This window comes from Tachyglossus aculeatus, chromosome 13 (genome assembly GCF_015852505.1).
Source record: "Tachyglossus aculeatus isolate mTacAcu1 chromosome 13, mTacAcu1.pri, whole genome shotgun sequence".
NCBI lineage: Eukaryota > Metazoa > Chordata > Mammalia > Monotremata > Tachyglossidae > Tachyglossus > Tachyglossus aculeatus.
The window spans coordinates 16,461,579-16,479,313 of record NC_052078.1 but is presented as its reverse complement, the minus strand read 5'-3'; the positions used below and the strand labels follow the sequence as shown (position 1 = coordinate 16,479,313).

General features: G+C 42.9%; 1 long non-coding RNA gene across 1 annotated transcript in view; it reads right to left on the bottom strand.

The window, feature by feature from the left end:
- The window catches only part of LOC119936402, a 95,320-nt gene that overhangs the window by 32,903 nt on the left and 44,682 nt on the right, over nucleotides 1-17,735 (bottom strand). The window lies entirely within an intron of this gene.

Sequence of the window (17,735 nt, the reverse complement as noted above, 5' to 3'; positions counted from 1 at the left end):
GCATCAGTTTTGGTCAAGGATTATCCAAGAAAGGCCTTTCCCCTCCCATTAGCCCTGAAAGGAGGTTGAAAAGTCCTTTAGACTTCAACCAGCTTGGAAAATTTCCACCCGCAACAACGATGACAGGCATCATATAGCTCAGGGCATCACTGCCTGAAGACGTTTAGTGTCAATTTCAATCTTAATTACACTTCCTACCTGTCTTACATCTCTCCTAGGTCCAGTCAGATGACTTGCAGGAACTAGGCCAAAAAAAAAAAAAAATCAATGCTTATTTGTCGGGTTGCCCTACCTAGAGGATTATGGTCACAGAGACAGTAAATTGACAGGTGAGGTCTCTCTAGAATTCCAAAGAAGAGGCACATGTGTTAAACTCCACAAGACACAGCTGACCTGCTTTCAGGAGGAAGAAAGAATGGTGGAGGATTCACTCAGGACTTGGGCACACAATACAAGGCCGCTTCTCTGTGGCAAGGCTTATGGGTAGGCTACTCTTCTGCGTTTGTAGATTCCAAATTGGTTTGAAACTGTGGGGTCACCTCTGGAGCACACAGTTCCAAAACGTAGAGTCCTGGAATTCATATTTATGGCTGTCGATTGGAATGTATAGTAACATATATCACTATATGTTATGTAATACGCACACACACACACACACACGAGCAAACGTGACATTGAATTTCTCCACCCCAGGCCACACAGCAAGCTCTAAATAACTTACGTTTTGTGTATATACATGTTTAGGTTTAGGTATACATGTTTATGCATCTGCATTAGCACACATTTGTGTGGGTAATCATTCACCAGAGCAAACTGTTACTGTTGGATTCCTTTCCAATTTCTTTTATGCCCATCCTCCTCTGCATCCCAACCAGCCCATTTCTTCCTGAGTTCTTCAGTGGGGGGTGATCTTGCTCATTTAGCCCCTGTGGGCAGGGAGCATGTCTACCAAATCTGTTGTACCATACTCTCCCAAGTGTTTAGTACAGTGCTCTGTACACAATAAGTGCTCAACAAATGCTTTTGATTGACTGATTAGGCCAAATAGTAGTGTAGTCATTCCCGCCACAACATGGTACTTGTATTCTTGAAGAACCTCATGTTACGGGAAAAATGGAGTTATATCAAACATTGTTTCAATGGGAATTTATGGATTGCAGGATAGATGGCTAAACCACCAACGTAACTGTCATGTTTTGATACAAATTCAGATACTATTGTTATGTTCATCACTAGGCAGAAGATTTGCATGGCCTAGTGATCAGAGCATGCGCCTGGGAGTCAGAAGGACCTATGTTCTAATTCCGGCTTTGCCACTTGTCTGCTGTGTGACCTTGGGCAAGCCACTTCACTTCTTTGTGCCTCAGTTACCTCATCTGTAAAACGGGGATTAATACTGTGAACACCATGTGGGACTTGGACTGGGTCCAACCTGATTATCTTGTACCTACCTGAGTACAGTGTCTGGCACGGATTATGTGCTTAACAAACACCATTAAAAATTTAAAAAACTCTTTCCGTTATTGTTGTTTTACTGTATTAACACCAAGATACACAGAGCAGTTGGCAGCATGGCCTATTGGAGAGAACTTGGGCCTGCAAGTCAGAGGACCTGGGTTCTACCCCTGGCTCTGCCAATTCCCTCCTCTGTGTCCCTGGACATCACTTCATTTCTCTATTTCTGTTTCCCTCCACTGTAAAATGGGGATTCAAGACCTGTTATCCTTCCTAATTAGACTGTGAGCCCCATGTGGGATAGGAACTGTATCCAATCGGATTATCTTGTATCTATCCCAGCCCTTAGTATAGTGCTTGGCACATAGTGAGCATTTAACAAATATAATCATTTTCATTATTATTATGTAAATACGAAGACATCAGCTTTGGCAATTTTTCTGCTGTGGGCATTTTGCTCTTTTCACAATAAGTACAGCTATTATGATGAAGAAATCCCACCCAGGCTCAGGTAGGGCTGAAATGGATAGTATAGGGCTCCTCCCACAGTAACCACTAAATAAATACCATTGATAGAGAACCAACTCCCCCCAAAAAGAGAGTCGATTATACTGTGTTAGGCAGCCAGGCTGCAGCCCTACTTAAAAGGAAAGGACCCAAATCCATCAAAAAATCATGGAAAAAGCAATCACTGGAACTCGGCAGCCAATCACGCTTTGAGGTTTTGTGACTGGATCGGGCAAATCTTCCCCTACAGCAACTGCCTGTGGGAAACCTCAGGTTCTGGATGTGTTGCTGTGAAAGAGTGCGCTTTTAGGGTGGGTTTTGAAAACCCAACTGCCTTTTACAGATGCTCAAAAGCCATTCCAGCTGTGCAGCTCCCCCTTTCCAATCAGCCACCCTAGAGCTGCCAGCCTGGAGGAAAATCTTATTGGGGAATCTTCCTAGATGGCCTCATCCCTAGGTACTGGAACGAGATAAACCAAGAAGCGCTGCCTATATGATGTTTGCTTTTACCAGGTCTAAGGCAGGCAGCTGTATCAGGTTTAGACTCCCCCTTTGCCAAGCCACAGAGTCGCAAGGGGCTTCTCATCTTGGATCCGTGGAGCCGGGGAAGGAGAAGAGGAAGTGGGAAGGCAGGATGTGGTTGAGAGGTCTGAGTGTTGCCTTTAGGGCAGGAAGCAGAGCGCGCGAATACTAGGGATGAGGTTTTGGAGGCTCCGATCACATTATCGGAGAGACAGGCCGCAGGTCACTAGCAGAACCCGGAATGGACCCAGGTCTGAGACTCAGTCAGCTCAGGTTCCAGCAGCCCCTGTTGTCTATGTAAATGCATGACTAAACAGCGTGAGGCAGAGAGCACCTTGGGCTCAACTTTGGTTCAGTTGTAAATTCAGTAAGGTGCTGGTGCTCAGAGTAAATCTTGGTTTCCGCCCTGGCAAGGACCAAAATGCCAATATTATCATTTCCCATGACAGCTGGAGAGGGGGCAGGAGGAGAAGCAATGGGGCATTTGCTCTGGGGCCTCTCCCTTCCGGAAATCTCCTTCTGGCTGTGGAGACTGTGGCAGTATGGAGCGCTCCATGGAGGAGGTAGTGCGGCTGCTTGTCCTGGGTCTTAACCACCCCAATGAGCCTCTCTGGCCCTGGAGATAGGGATTCCCACTGACGGGCCCTATGGCCAGCCAGAGCTCTGGAGATCCCGGCCTAGGCTGGAGCACCATGAGGACGGTGGACAGGGTCCTGGTGGGGCCCAGGCAGTGCTACTTCCTGACAGGATCCTGGCCAGACTGGAGCCAACTCCGGCTTCAGCAGCAGCTGCGGACTGAGCTGGGGGAGGCCCTCGCTCTGCTTCCGGACCACTCTGGCTGGGATCACAATGTGCACCCTAGCTGCTCCCTCCCAGGGGGCCTCCCGGCCCTGCCCTGGAGGAATAGCACAGGGCTGCAGGCCACATTTAACCCATCCAGACTCCTGCACATCAGGCCATTATGTCTCTTCTCCAGCCCTCACAACCAGGCTGAGAGGGAGAGAGAGACAGAAAAAAAAAGAGAGAGAAAAAGAGAATGATTATGCTGATTTTACAGAACAAAGCTGCTCACCCAGGTAACATGAATTCTGGCTTCTGTGCCCTATTGACTTGGGTGATAAAGCTCTAAAATTCTGTAGAAAGAATTGCTGACACTGGATGCACATCTTGGCAAGAACTTTTTCCTCCAGAAATCCATGTAGTGCCCCTCCTTAGAGTAGCTATATATCCTCAGGGAGCAGAGGAGAAAACTGTGAGTGGTTGCCTAAAGTCACACTGCATGCCAATGCTGAGCAAAATCACAAGTCCACTAGGCCACCCAGTCTACGTGCAGAGGCAACACAAGGGAGCTGATAGTTGACTATCCACATGTCTTTAATTAGAAATAAAGGAAGCCAAGACTGTTGAAGCCACAAGAGAAAAACAGTGAAGCTTTACTAACTAAATTGAAAATCCCTGTCACCAAGAGTCAGAGTGAATGAGCTTCTGGAGAGCCAGCCCAGTTATAAACATTTTTGACACAGCCATCCAACTTTAATCACTGCAAACAGCAGAAGTCATTGTGGTCTCCAACAGCAACTGGGAGGAGGAGCATGGAGGAGCAATTCATGATTGCAGCCCATGCAGGAGCACATTGCAGAAACAAGCTACTGAGATGAAACCTGGGGTACAAGAGGTATTAATAATGGCCATAAAGTAAAGTAACCACATATGTAGAACTGAGAATTATTTATACATAGGAGAAAAAGAGTTTTCCTGGCTCATTTTGAATTAGGTAGTTATCAGTTTGGCAAAAGCCAAGGATTCTGGGTGGTCCTGGGTCTGCTGAGATCTCTCCATGTTCTCTGGCGTCATTTTGCTGTGTTCTCCATATACCTCAAATGCCAGTGAACTTGCTCAGGAAGCCAGAGCCAAAAATGTATCAGAGGGAGGTCATCTAATATTGTGCAATGTAAAATATAGCTAGAAGTCATTTTGCTGCATGTAACTGATGTGAGCTTGGTATGAATGTAAGGGATAAGATTCTTATTTTGATATATGGTGCACCTGCATAAGAGTTGCACTTTTAAATGTTCCAAACATATGTCACATGTGCTAGTGGACCTCCTTGCCCTCCCCTGCCATTTTGGGGTGTCAGAGATGTTCAGCCTCACCCAGCTCTTTCCCCAAGGGCCCGCCTCAATTTACAGCTCCTGTGGCACATACCTCGGGTATGTATATATTGGAGTATATCTCTCTAAAGTATGCAAACTAGCTTTTCTCCCAACTGAATGATCAAATGCAGTTCGTTTGAGGAAGCAGTGCACTTCTTGGGGTTGGGGAGTAAAGGATTAGTCCAAAGGGGATGCAAATTGCTCAAACGAGCCACTTTGCATTTACTAGTCTCCTGGGAGAAAAATATATGCCAAAACAGCTGTTGCAGAAGTTGAAGTGTATCCTGAACTTACCCAATTTTTCCAGTCTCTACTTTGCACAGGATAATGTGACCTACAGAATGATTGTATGCTAATGGAAATACCTTAGTTTTGCTGGGTTCCACTGATATTATGTTCTCCCTCCTCTGTCCTTTTTTCCCCCACTCATCATCCCATAAATTCACTCTTCAATACTCCTCCTCCCTTAAACACGTGGACTTTTCTTTATTCTGTTTGAATGGTGTATGGTGCCTTTCTCTGTTTCCCTATCTCTGGACCTATTATATTTTTCCTGTACCCATAACCTTGTCTCTTCTTTTCCCTCCCCACCCCGCCCCCCCACCACAACTCAAAGCTTCTTTTTTCTTTCACTGATTCTGTAATTCTGTACCCCTTTTGGGCCATTCACTTTTCTGTTCTTTTGTTGACTTACAGCCCCTTTCCCCCTCTTCCCATCACTGCCTCCCATCTCTCTCTTCTCGTTCAAACTTCATTTCTCTCTACTGTCTGTGCCCCCTGCTTCTGTCCATCCTTCTACCCCAGACATGGGGAGCCACACTTAAAGTGTGGGTCCTAGGGTGGAGGGAAGGGGGGGAGCAACAGGGCAGTGTGAGTGGTGCCAGGAAAAAAGGTAAGAAAGATGAAGACTAGTGAGCGACCATCCTTTCCACATGAGAAGCTGTGGCTAAAACCCGGGCAAGTGAGGCTTTGACATGATGTGGGTAGGAAGGAGGACAGCAAGGAGCAGTGGATGAGAGAAAGATGGTGATTACATTCCCCCAGGCCATTTTTACTGCACCCCATTTATGTGGGAGGCAGGAATAACATGCTAAGAGGAAGTGCGCACATTGTGCACCCCCATTCCAATACCCTGTCAGCCAAGCAACCACTGCTCAAGTGCTGTGCCAGCTAATCGGAAAGTTTGGAGTTGCCAACCCAGACTTCTCCCCCAGGGCCGGGATGCCTCCCTCCCTCTCCAAGAACTCTGACGTAAGATGCTGCAAATCAAATCAGAAAGCAGGCGCATCTGTTTTGGTGTAACTCATGGAAGGGTTCTTTTTTGATCCTGCCAGTAAGGATTTGCTACAAATGATCAGAATAGAAGAGAAAACAGCGACCCATTTCTATTTTAAAGCACATATTCCAGCTCTGTAAATAAGCAGACTGCCCAGGCTTCTCTAGTCCTGTCAAATGTTCTGTTTCAAAAATATGTTGGTTTCATTCAAAACAGGGAAAAATTTGTTTGCTGTAATCCCCGGGGCAGAGGGCAGTTCCAAATCCCCCCACAGAGATTTACTGCTTTGGGTGCATTCGATTCACAGATTTTGCAATCTGTCTTGGGATCACATTTAGTTTATCAGCTGGAAATTTCCTTCCGTTAAGCCTCCTTTTCCAGCTGCACATCTAGTGTTTGGAGATGAGGCAGTATAAAAGACAGAATGTTGTTTCTAATAGCTCTGAGTTGAACAGATTTCACCCACCTCTATCCATAATTCCTTCTCTTGTCTGAATCATAGTTTTTGCTTACTATCAAGCAAAAGACTGGAGAATATTACAACAATTAGAAGGTATTTTGGGGTAGTGTGCAGGGTATAGGATATTGCCTGAGACTGATGGAAAGTGGAGAGGAAGGATGGGAGAAGCAACAGAAATTTGGATTCCAACTGTTAACTGTCAAAACTACTTGGTTCCACTGGACGATAAGTATAATCATCCCAGGAAAGATAAGAGAAATATATCCCAGCCTGCCCCATCCTTACTAAGTGACTTAAATTGGATTTACTTATATTTTTATGGTATTTGTTGAGTACTTACTATGTGCAAGACACTGTATTAAGCACTGGGGGAGATACTAACTAATCAGGTTGGACACTTTCCATGTTTCCTGTGGGGCTCACAGTCAATCCCCATTTTACAGATGAGGTAACAGGCACAGAGAAGTTAAGTGACTTGTTCAAGGTCTCACAACCGACAAGTAGTGGAGCCAGGATTAGAATACAGGTCCTCAGACTCCCAGGCCTGTGTTCTTTCCACTAAACCACACTGCTTCTCAGGGGAGTTCAGTTCATAGTCTGCTAGCATTTGTAACAAGTGCTGGATTTGGACCTGTTTCTCCGGTCTATCTTACATTAATTTAGGCTGGTTAGGTAAATAAAACTTCAGGCAGAGAAAGTCTGTGTATTTGTTCTCTTCTGACTTGGCTCCTAAAGGAATCCTGCTCAAATGGACAACAAAACTTTCCTCAAGTGTGCCTGCCAGATGAACCCCACTGGGACAACCACCCAGTGGAGAATTTTTGTTTTCTTCTTCAGGCAGAATCCAAGACAGCTATCAAAAATAGTGCAAGATGCTGGAATACCTAGCATCGAAAGGAAGGGATGCGGCCTAGAGAAGTAGTGTGGCCTAGTGGAAAGACCATGGGCCTGGGAGTTAGACAGACCTGGGTTCTAATCCCAGCTCCATCGCTTGTCTATGTGACCTTGGGCAAATCACTTCTCTGTGCCTCAGTTACCTCATCTGTAAAATGGAGATTAAGACTGTGAGCCACATGAGGGATATAGACATAGTCCAATCTGAGTAACTCATATCAACCCCTGTGATTAGACTGTGATTTCTAGACTGTGCGCCCGTTGTTGGGTAGGGACCATCTCTATATATGTTGCTGATTTGCACTTCCCAAGCACTTAGTACAGTGCTCTGCACAAGTAAGCGCTCAATACATATGACTGAATGAATGGCTAGTACAATGCCCGGCACATAGTAAGCTCTTAACAAATGCCGTTTTATTAAAAAAGGAAGAAGACAGATCACTTCTAGCTGTCGAGAAAAAGCCACACGCTACTGCACTCGTCAATTACCATAATTTTCAATATGAGCCCTGAAATCTGCACAGGCTAAATAAAGTTTGTGGCTGGGTTTGATTATTCAGTAATAACCGAGAATCTCCGACGTGTTAAACAATACACACCACCTTCCTCCTTTGAGTAGCTGTGGTTGAAAACACACTAGGACAACTGACAGTCTCCATTTTGAGTGCCCCTCTCTCCTTTCTTGTCTTTCTGCAACCCTGTCCATACACACATCTTGGGCAGGATGTACGACAGTTCAAGGACTGTACCTTGGAAGCATGACAAACTGTGACTCAGGAGCAGGTGGTGCTGCTCTATCATCCCAGACAGGGCAAATCCAGAGTGCCGCCGTAGCTCTCGGATAGCCTTTGAGTGTTTGGAGAGCACTATACGTACTTGCTTGGAAGAGTACAATACAACAGAGTTGGCAGACACTTTGCCTGCCCAAAGAGTTTAAGCCTATGGAAGAAGTCAGATATCAAAATAGAGCTAGACTGCAAGCTCCCTTAGGATTGTAAACTCCTTGTGGGCGAGGATTGTGCCAAACAACTCTGCTGTACTCTCCCAAGTGCTTAGTTCTGTGCTCTGCTCACAGTAAGCACTTAAACACATTTGACTGGGGATGGAGGAAATAGTAAAGTACAAGAATATTTGCATAGAGCTACAGCATTGCGTAGGGAAAAGTGCAGATACCTGGGAATCAAAGAACCTACTAGGCTTGATTCCTGACCCTGCCAGCTGTTTGCTGTGTGACCATGAGCAAGTCACTTCACTTTTCTGTGCCTCTGTTTTCTCATCTGTAAAACAGGGATTCAATGCCTGTTCTCCCTCCTACCTAGACTGTGAGTTCCATGTGTGCCTGACCTGATTAATTTGTATGTACTTCAGCACTTAGAACGCTGCTTAACACATAGTAAGGGCTTCAGTATCATCATCACAATAATCATCATCATCATCAATCGTATTTATTGAGCGCTTACTGTGTGCAGAGCACTGTACTAAACGCTTGGGAAGTACAAGTTGGCAACATATAGAGACAGTCCCTACCCAGCAGTGGGCTCACAGTCTAAAAGGGGGAGTCAGAGAACAAAACCAAACATACTAACAAAATAAAATAAATAGAATAGATATGTACAAGTAAAATAGAGTAATAAATATGTACAAACATATATACATATATACAGGTATATATATAATATATAATAATATATATATAATATATTATACTATTATACAATAATAATAGTAATACATACTGAGGGGCAAATTGTGAGCTAGAATATCTGCTCAGAGAGGAAAATGGGAAGGAGAGTCAAACTGTAGTCCTCCTCACCTGGTTGGTTCCTACAACAGAAATAAGAGGAGGGCTAAGAGGCCAACACTTCCGACAGTCCCCCTCATTCCTTAGTGGATGAACTGACAGGTACAAGAGAGAATGAGATGGGACAAACTTTTCTCTCCAGGAAGTCAAAGCTATTAATGATAAGTAACATTGATTGTTTCATGCCAAATGGTACAGATGTACTTCATAACTTGAGCGAGGACTTTAAAGCTTTTTCCTTCAGGAAAGCCTTGGTACTTATGTTCTGAAAGATGAAGTAATTGAACACAGGGCTGTGGGTGCCAGCTGTTTCAGTTGCTGGATTAGAAAAGTGAATAAAGTTGCTAGAAAATGCTAGAATCACAAGTTGTATAAGAAAGCCTTTACCATCAAGGAAGAAAAATTCCATTTGTTATACTTGTTTCCATTTGTAAAAATCGTTTCCTGCTTAGTGAATATATATATCCTTTCAGCCTCGGTTAAAAACGGACTATGAAATGTAAATATAAAAATTATCTGGGCCACAGAGTGGATTCTGATTCTTTTACCCTTTCATCTTAAAATTATAATATTCCACACAAAGTACACAGGAAGATCATTCTGGTTAAAATCATGCCATACCGACTAGATTTCCAAACCTCCCTGATGGCTGAATAGATAAATAGCCTTATATGGGGGTCAGGTTTACTATATAAAGCTACTTCTAGGCTGAAAGGGAGTTTTCTTCTGCTCCTTTCCTAACATGAGCACAAAGAATCGTTGAAAGCATTTTCAACATCTACCAAGTCATGAATGTCTGCACCTCAGCAAGGAGAGCACAAATATGGCAAATGACAAACTGACTCTCCCTCAGAGAACTGGGCCGGCATGTACTGCAACAGGAACAGTCCCTGTAGAACATTTCTCTCGTGTTTTCGACTGGAAGGAAATTACACAGAATTCCAGAAGGAAATGACAAAACTTAAACCGTTCCACATTTCTTTGGAAATTACCTAATCCATCCAAACACATCTTAAATGCAGTAGACTCTGTCAAGGTATATCGCCACAACTTCCTTCTCCATCCAGAATCCTTTACCTTCTGTTTTCCAAGAGTAGAAGAAATCTACCTGATCTGGATCCCCAAACCAAGGTTGACCTTTCACATTTGATAACATCTCTTGATAATTTCCACTAAGCATGCCCCGCTGTAGCCTTCTGTTCTCACTGTACACATATGCTTTTCAAGAGAAACAATTTTGTCTTGTCTCAGCAGCAATGTAATTAGAAAGCAATTTGGCACGAATTTCTAAATTCAATAATATTTTGGCACTGCTTCCACCGGCTACTGGTAGCATCAATTTTGTTCCCCTTTGGCTCTTCTCCTAGATGTTTTACGTACTTATGGAATCATCATCCAAGTTGACTCAGAGAATCAATCTGGCAGAATCCTTATGTCAAGTGTTGTTTGTCAGCTAGCTGAGGTTGCAACGATGGGGTTTGGTGCCCATCTCTTACTACACTCAGCCCCTGGGTAGTCAGAGATAACCACTCAAAACGGACAGGTCCGTAGCCAGACCTGTGACATGTGCTTACCACTTTGCCTGCCATATTCCTTTGACTTGGCTTTGACTAACAATATTTACTGAGTGCCCACACTGCCATATTGTCCTTCCAAAAACACATTCCCAGTCTTTTAGAATGAATTTTATTGTCTGTCTCCCCCACTAAATACTGAGCTCATTGAGGGTAGGGATCATATCTATTAACTCTATTGTATTCTCCCAAGTGCTTAGTTCAGAGTTCTGCAGAGAGTAAGTGCTCAGTAAGTTCTACTACTACTCATGATGTTAAGTGCTTACTATGTGCCAGGCACTGTACTAAGCGCTGACCACTGATTGATTGACTTTCAGAACATAAAAGTCTAATGAAAGGAACAGGCACAGCGCAATTCAAAAGTTCAGGGTTTTTTTTTTTGTTTTGTTTTAAACCACTAATCATTGAAGGTGCAGGATGTCTTTGGGGTCAGGCTGGCATCCCTATACTGGGAACTTTGTCAGGCTAAGAGTTCTGAAGGAGGTATATTTCCAGGTGAGTTTTGAATTAGGAAAGATAAATATCTTGGGGGGATTCCATGTGGTAAGCCACCTGGACTCCAGAAACAACTTGGAAGAATGTGAAGAGCATAAATGGAAGGAGAGAACAGGAACGTTGGTTTCGCTGGAACAACTAAGCCCCCTGGGGAGTTGGGAAAGCTGGTGTGTGAGACAAGCTAAGGTCCTGGAAACAAAGGCTTTGAACTTGATTTAGAGGAAAAATATTGGGGGAGGAGGGGGTAGTGATAGGCAGTGGAGATCTTTAAGGAAAAGGCTGCTGTCCAAACAGCTGATTGCAAGCAGGGGTCTGCAGAAGGAGAGGGAGGATTTTTTGGCCAGATGTCCTCAAGGCAAGTGGACTTTCTGGTGAACGTTTCTTTCAAAAGAAAAATATGGTCTTGACCTAGTCCTGGGAATCCAGATGCCAATATTTCTAGCTTTTCCCTCTCTCTTCCCTCAGCTGGAGGTGCTTCTAGTGGATTGTCTGATAAACACTCAATCTGGCACAGGGGGAGGAGCGTGTGGGGCTGCTACCACTGCCAGAAAACAGTTATGGCTGGGAAAGTCTCCCCAAAAAAATCATCCATCGGTTGAGGGCAGGATGGGTGGCAACCCAAACTGCCCTGGCACAATCTACCACTCACACTCATGTTGGAGACATGAGGAATCAATACCTTTGTTTCCTTCCAGAGTTAGGGAAATGGATAAGGTGGGCCCAGGGAGAGGAGGCTGGGCGATGCGAAGAGAACACAGCCTTTTGTCCGTCTTCCTCACTAGCTCTTTGAGGGAAAGGGACATGCGTCTTTGTTTTGTTGATCTCTCCCAAGCAATTAGTACAGTGTCTCACATTGAGTAGGTACTCAGCAAGTGTCACTGATTGATTAACTCAGTCAAGCTGTGCAATATACCCTTCAGATAGTGTGGGACCTGTAGCAACTTCTCGGTCTGGGACGGTTTGTATTCCTGACTGCAGGGTATGTCTGCCACAGTGTCCTGACCATCCAGGACCTCTGATTTCTGCAACCAGGCAGCATCTCTTAATTCTTGACTCATTTGCTCCAAGTGAAACAGACAAGCAGCAGGGATAGGAAGGGTAATTGGGTGGGAGAGCAGCATGCCTTTCAAGGGTCTTCCCTGCTGCACTCCTGAGGAGTCTTGGATGTATGGAAGGGGTATAATAATAATATTACGTTAAAAGATTACTGGATGCCAAACACTGTAATAAACATTGGGGTAGATACAGAATATTGAGGCCAGACAACCTCTCTGTCTCACATGGGGCCACAGTCTAAGAGGAAACGAGAACAGATTTTATAGATAACTCGAGGCACAGCTACATTAAGTGACTTGGCAAAGGTCACACAACAGGTAAGTGGTAGAGCCAGGACTAGAACCCACATCCACCCCTGTGCTTTTTCCTCCAGGACACAACCTCCTCTGCATTTCTTCCAGACCCTAGTTCACCATTCTTGCCTAGTGCAAGAGAACACTCCTCCCGCAAACCAGATTATATCACCCAAGTGGACTGTGACACAAAGTTATTTATTGCTTTTTCTCTGCCCTGGATTTGAATAGCACCTTAAATTCCAAACCACTTTCACATACACTACCTCATATGATTCTTACAGCATTCCTGTGAGTTGAGTTGATGCGGGTATCATTTTCCATCTTGTAAAGTTGAAGAAACTAAGCTCAGAGAGACTATAGCAGTGGATAGGTTAAGTCCTCCAGGACTCTTTCCCCTAGGCTACGTGGTGAGGATGCAGACTGCTCCCACAGCCCCCACCATCCTCCTCACTTGCCCAAAGTCCTGGCCAACTATTTTTTTTTTTTTTTTTTTTTACAGAATAGAAACCATCAGGTTTGAGCTCTCCAAAATCTCCCCTCTTTCTTCCCCAGGTCCCTCCTGCCCCATATCTACCTTTTTATGCTTTTCAATGGCCTGGCCAGAGATCTCCCACCTGTTTTTTAAAAAGAAACAAAAGAAACAGCAAAAGAACTACCTTCTCTACATCCCTCATTCCATGCCACCTAAGAACTTGGGTACCCAAATCCTACTACTTTGAGCACTCATATACATAGCCTCTTTTCCTTCCGCCTACCTGTAAATTATTTTATCATCTGTCTCTTCTGCTAGATTGTAAGCTTCTTGGGGGCAGGAATCACATCTACTAACTCCACTGTTCTCTCCCAAGGGCTTAGTTCAATGATCTGGTCATAGGAGGTGTTCAATGAACTGATTGATTGATTAGCCCTCCTGCTGGGGCTCCTTTTGAAGACCATAAGGAAGAGCCAGGATAGAATGGCAGCTCCCTTCCTTGTCCCGGAACATAGGGCCTGGTACATCTGGACTCCATATGCTGCTAGCGTCCCAGCTGCCTTGAAGTGGCTTTAACCTTTAACCATCTTGCCTTGTCTGTTTTTTGTCTAACCAAGAGACCGCATCTCTCCTATTCAATGGTCAACTCCATTGACTGTCAGTTGATAGGGAATCCCCAAGGGAGGACTGTTGACTTTGGAATGTATTCCTCCTGTCATTCCAAAGCCAAAGCCTCCTGACCTTAGGGTTGCAATGGTCGACCCAACCATTTTGCATAGGCAGGCACTTGAGGAGCTTAGCCGGCAGAAATGTTGTCTGATGTGTCTGTTGTTATATTGTACTTTCCCCCAAGTTCTTAAGTACAGTGCTTTGCACACAGTAAGCGCTCAATAAGTATGATTGAATTGAATTAATGTCACAATATTATCACAGTACTGTCTGGTTACCACCAATTATATTAACTAGAAGCAGCATGGTTTAGTGGATAGAGTACAGACCTGGCAATCAGAGGGTCTTTGGTCTAATACCAGCTCCACCACTTGTCTGCTGTGTGGCCTTGGGCAAGTCACTTCATTTCTTTGTGCCTCAGTTACCTCATATGTAAAATGGGGATTCAGACTGTGAACCCCATAGGGGACATTACCATTACTCTCGGAGTCAATCAACACCACACTTCTTGGTAAAATTCCTGATTTCCTAACTTGCCAACCAATAGTATTTACTGAGTGCGGACTCTGTGAACAGTACTGTATTAGGGCTTAGACTACATTATAGTTAGTAGACATGCTCCCTGCCCTCGAGGAGCTTACAATCTAGCAAGGGAGAAAGACCCTAAAATGAATTACAGGTACAAGAGAACAACTTATCTTAATGTCTATCTTTATATCCAGTGGAAGTTGTGTCTATATCACTGACTGAGCCTCTCTGACTGGCTCAGAAACATTTCCCAGGCAGCAACTGGTTGGAAAGACTGAGCCTCAGTAGGAGTAGGGGAGTTGGGGGATGGTGAAAAGAGGAGGAAGAGCAGGGAAGAGATGGAGGAGCAGGAGGGCTAGACCGGATTGCCTAGCAATACCAGGATCCCTGAAGGGGAGATAAGAGGGGCAGAGAGGTTTTGGAAATAAATAGAGTTCAACTGTGGAGGAGGGCAGTGATGGGAATCATGACAGGAAGAGGGGCAAGGTTTGAGGCAGGGACAAGCTGGTGCAAACCAGGTATTGAGTTTAGAGTTTCTTTAAAAAACAACAACAAAAACAAATACAAAAAAACAAACCCGTCCCTTTTGATCCCTCTGTTTTCACATTTCTGGTCATTTTAGTAGGGTTTGCCCTTCTGTGTAATCTATCAATATTTTCAATAACCCAAAGAGAAAGCAAGATTGAAGATAAAGTTGATATTTTTAATGTGTGTGTGTGTGTGTGTGTATGTGTATATGTACACACACACACACACTTTTTTTTACCCTTACTTTGCATCTTTGCACTTTTTCTGGACCCCGGCAGATCTAATACATTCATCAAAATATCTTCATTGATTTGCCGATCCTGACTCTTACCATAGGTCCTTTTAACGAGAGACTACCATTAATTCAAAAATCCATCAGTATCCATGGCTTAAATTAAGTACAGTTTAAATTATTTCTTTCAATGGCTATTACTGTCCTCTGCAAAATTTTATCAGCCATCATGTTTGCTCAGTCACCCAGGTTTAATAGATTCATCTGAAGTTCTCCACAATTCTCTTCAGGTCTGACTAAGCTAAATAGCTTTATATCAGCAAATTTTCCCACATTGCTGCTCACTTAATCCTCCCAGGTCTTTAATAAATACATTGAACCAAATCACCAAAACTACTAACTTAATCCGAAGGTACTAAATGGATGTAAAATACCTATGAAAAACTCAACAACAGGTTTAGAACTGGGCATCTTTCTTACCTAAAAATCCCTATTTGACTGCCTTTCTTAATTTTGAGCATTAGTATCTAGTAGTAGTAAAAGTATTCATTGAGCACACATTAGTACAATGCACTGCATTAGGTGTTGAAGGATGCAACCCATGCTAATATATTGTAATTCTTATTCCATTTTTAATGAACTCATCCTAAGAACCAGTCATTTAGGTTTGACCAAGAGGTTAGGTTGTCCCTAGCTGGCTCAATCAATTACCCACAGAGTAACTCTCAAATGTCCTGTTGTCAAACTGGGAGAATATATTGACTGCGGTCCTATATCTGGTTCAATTCAACCCCCTTACTGATGATTTGGATAAAGGAATCGAGAAAATACCAGATTTGCAAATGACACTAACTGGGGTGGAGTCTCTACTGCAGCAGACAAGAAGGACATTCAAAATGACTGATAAATTAGAAAAATGATGCTGCAAAAAACATGACTAAATTCAGGGTGAAAATAACCACCTTCTTAAAAACTAAGTACCATAACTACAGGGTGGAGAAAGACAAGCTAGGCAAAGGTAGAGCAGAAAAGGACCTGAGGTCATTGTGGGGGGGTGTTCATAGTTTACCAGAAACTAACTATGAGCAAGTGATGTAGTGCTACAACACCAAGAAAATAGTCAATCTCCAAGTTTGAGAACTGCAGAAAAAAGGACCGTCAAATTAAGCAACACGGATTTCAGTCAAATCCGACAAAGCATAAAAAGAATCTATTTTTTAAACTTCTTTCTGAACATTATTGCAACATTGTAACTAACTGCAGAATGGCATAGTTTCCTGGCAGGGTGTTTTTCTTTATAAACTGTTAAATTGGGGCAGTAAGAATGAATTCTGAATTAGGAGACACTATGTAGGCACTTTTAGCCTATCAGAGTATTTTTTAGCTAGTAATAGAACTATGTATTGACAGTTATAAAAATAATAACTAAATAACGAATGGGCTCTTACAATTGACTTTAGACAATGGGATTTATGCAGCAGGAGAAAACACCACAGCAGTCCCTCTAGTAAATATGTATATTTCATAATTAAATGGACAACAAAGTCTTGGGAAAAAGAATTGGATGTTTTCATCTAGCAGAAATTCAGTTTCTTATACCAGTAGCTCTAGGAAATAACACAAAGACTTTCAACACCTATAGCTGCAAGACATGCAGTATAATTGAATATAGCTTTCTTTTTAGTAATTAAAAACTTCTTACCCCAGGAATGACACAAAGACTTAGTCCAAAAGTGAATTTTAACACTGCATGTAATTTACTAGTCCATTCTCTCATAATTTGATTCATGGTAGGGTAAGGCCATAAATAAATACCAGGCAGAACATTTTAAAATACGCATTTGAGTAGACTTGTTTTAACAATAATAATAATAAAATCAAGAGGGAACTATATAGGGTGTGCTAGTGGTAAGGCCTCAATGCTTTGAACCTTTGGACTTCTGTGCACATTTTTTCTGGTTTTTTCCAGTCGGCTTTCATTCTACAGATTCGACTCATCCTGCCCCTCAGAAAAGATGCCAAAACTCAGAGTGACACAAAAGTCATTTGGAACAAGACTAGATTAATTTTTACATTATAGTCATCCTAATAATTGACAGAGCTAATATGCCTGGGGATAAAACACCCTTGGACTTCTTTCATATTTTAATGAAAAGTAGATTCCACTGAGTATTAACACTAAACAACATTACCTAGAGATATGTTAATAGTTTTGTAGCTCACTGGAAGATTAAGGTTTGACTATTCCCACAGAAGCAGAGTGTTATGTGAACACTCCTCTTAAATTTCAATAATAAACACTTAAGGACAGCTAATTTCTTTATTTTTTTTTAAATTAGCAGAAAGCACCGCCAGAGAAAACAACTCATTTTCCAGATCATCATTGGAGACCGGAGCAAATTAAACTCCCTGACATTAAATTCAGCATTCAGCATTAAATTTCCCAAATACAACCAGTGATATGTACAAAACTCTTACAAAGAGGACAATGCATTTACTTAAAAATTTATCTACCTTTTCAGGGTAGATACATGCACAGCTCCCCCTAACTTTCAGGGATGCTGTGCAAAGCACTTTGGAATAATACAAAAGTGCTAAATAAATATATGATATTATTTTTAAAGGAGTATTTTGTTTGAGGAATGTACCCCAAGCCTGAATCTGCATTGGTTTTGCAGGAGAGCTAGTTAATGCCCTAGACAAAGAAATAACAACAGATTTGGGGTGACCCTTCCTCCCTGGGAGTTATTGCTCCTAGAATTCTTTCTCATCTTCCATCTCATATGGCTGGTTTTTATTATTTGAGTACACATTTTT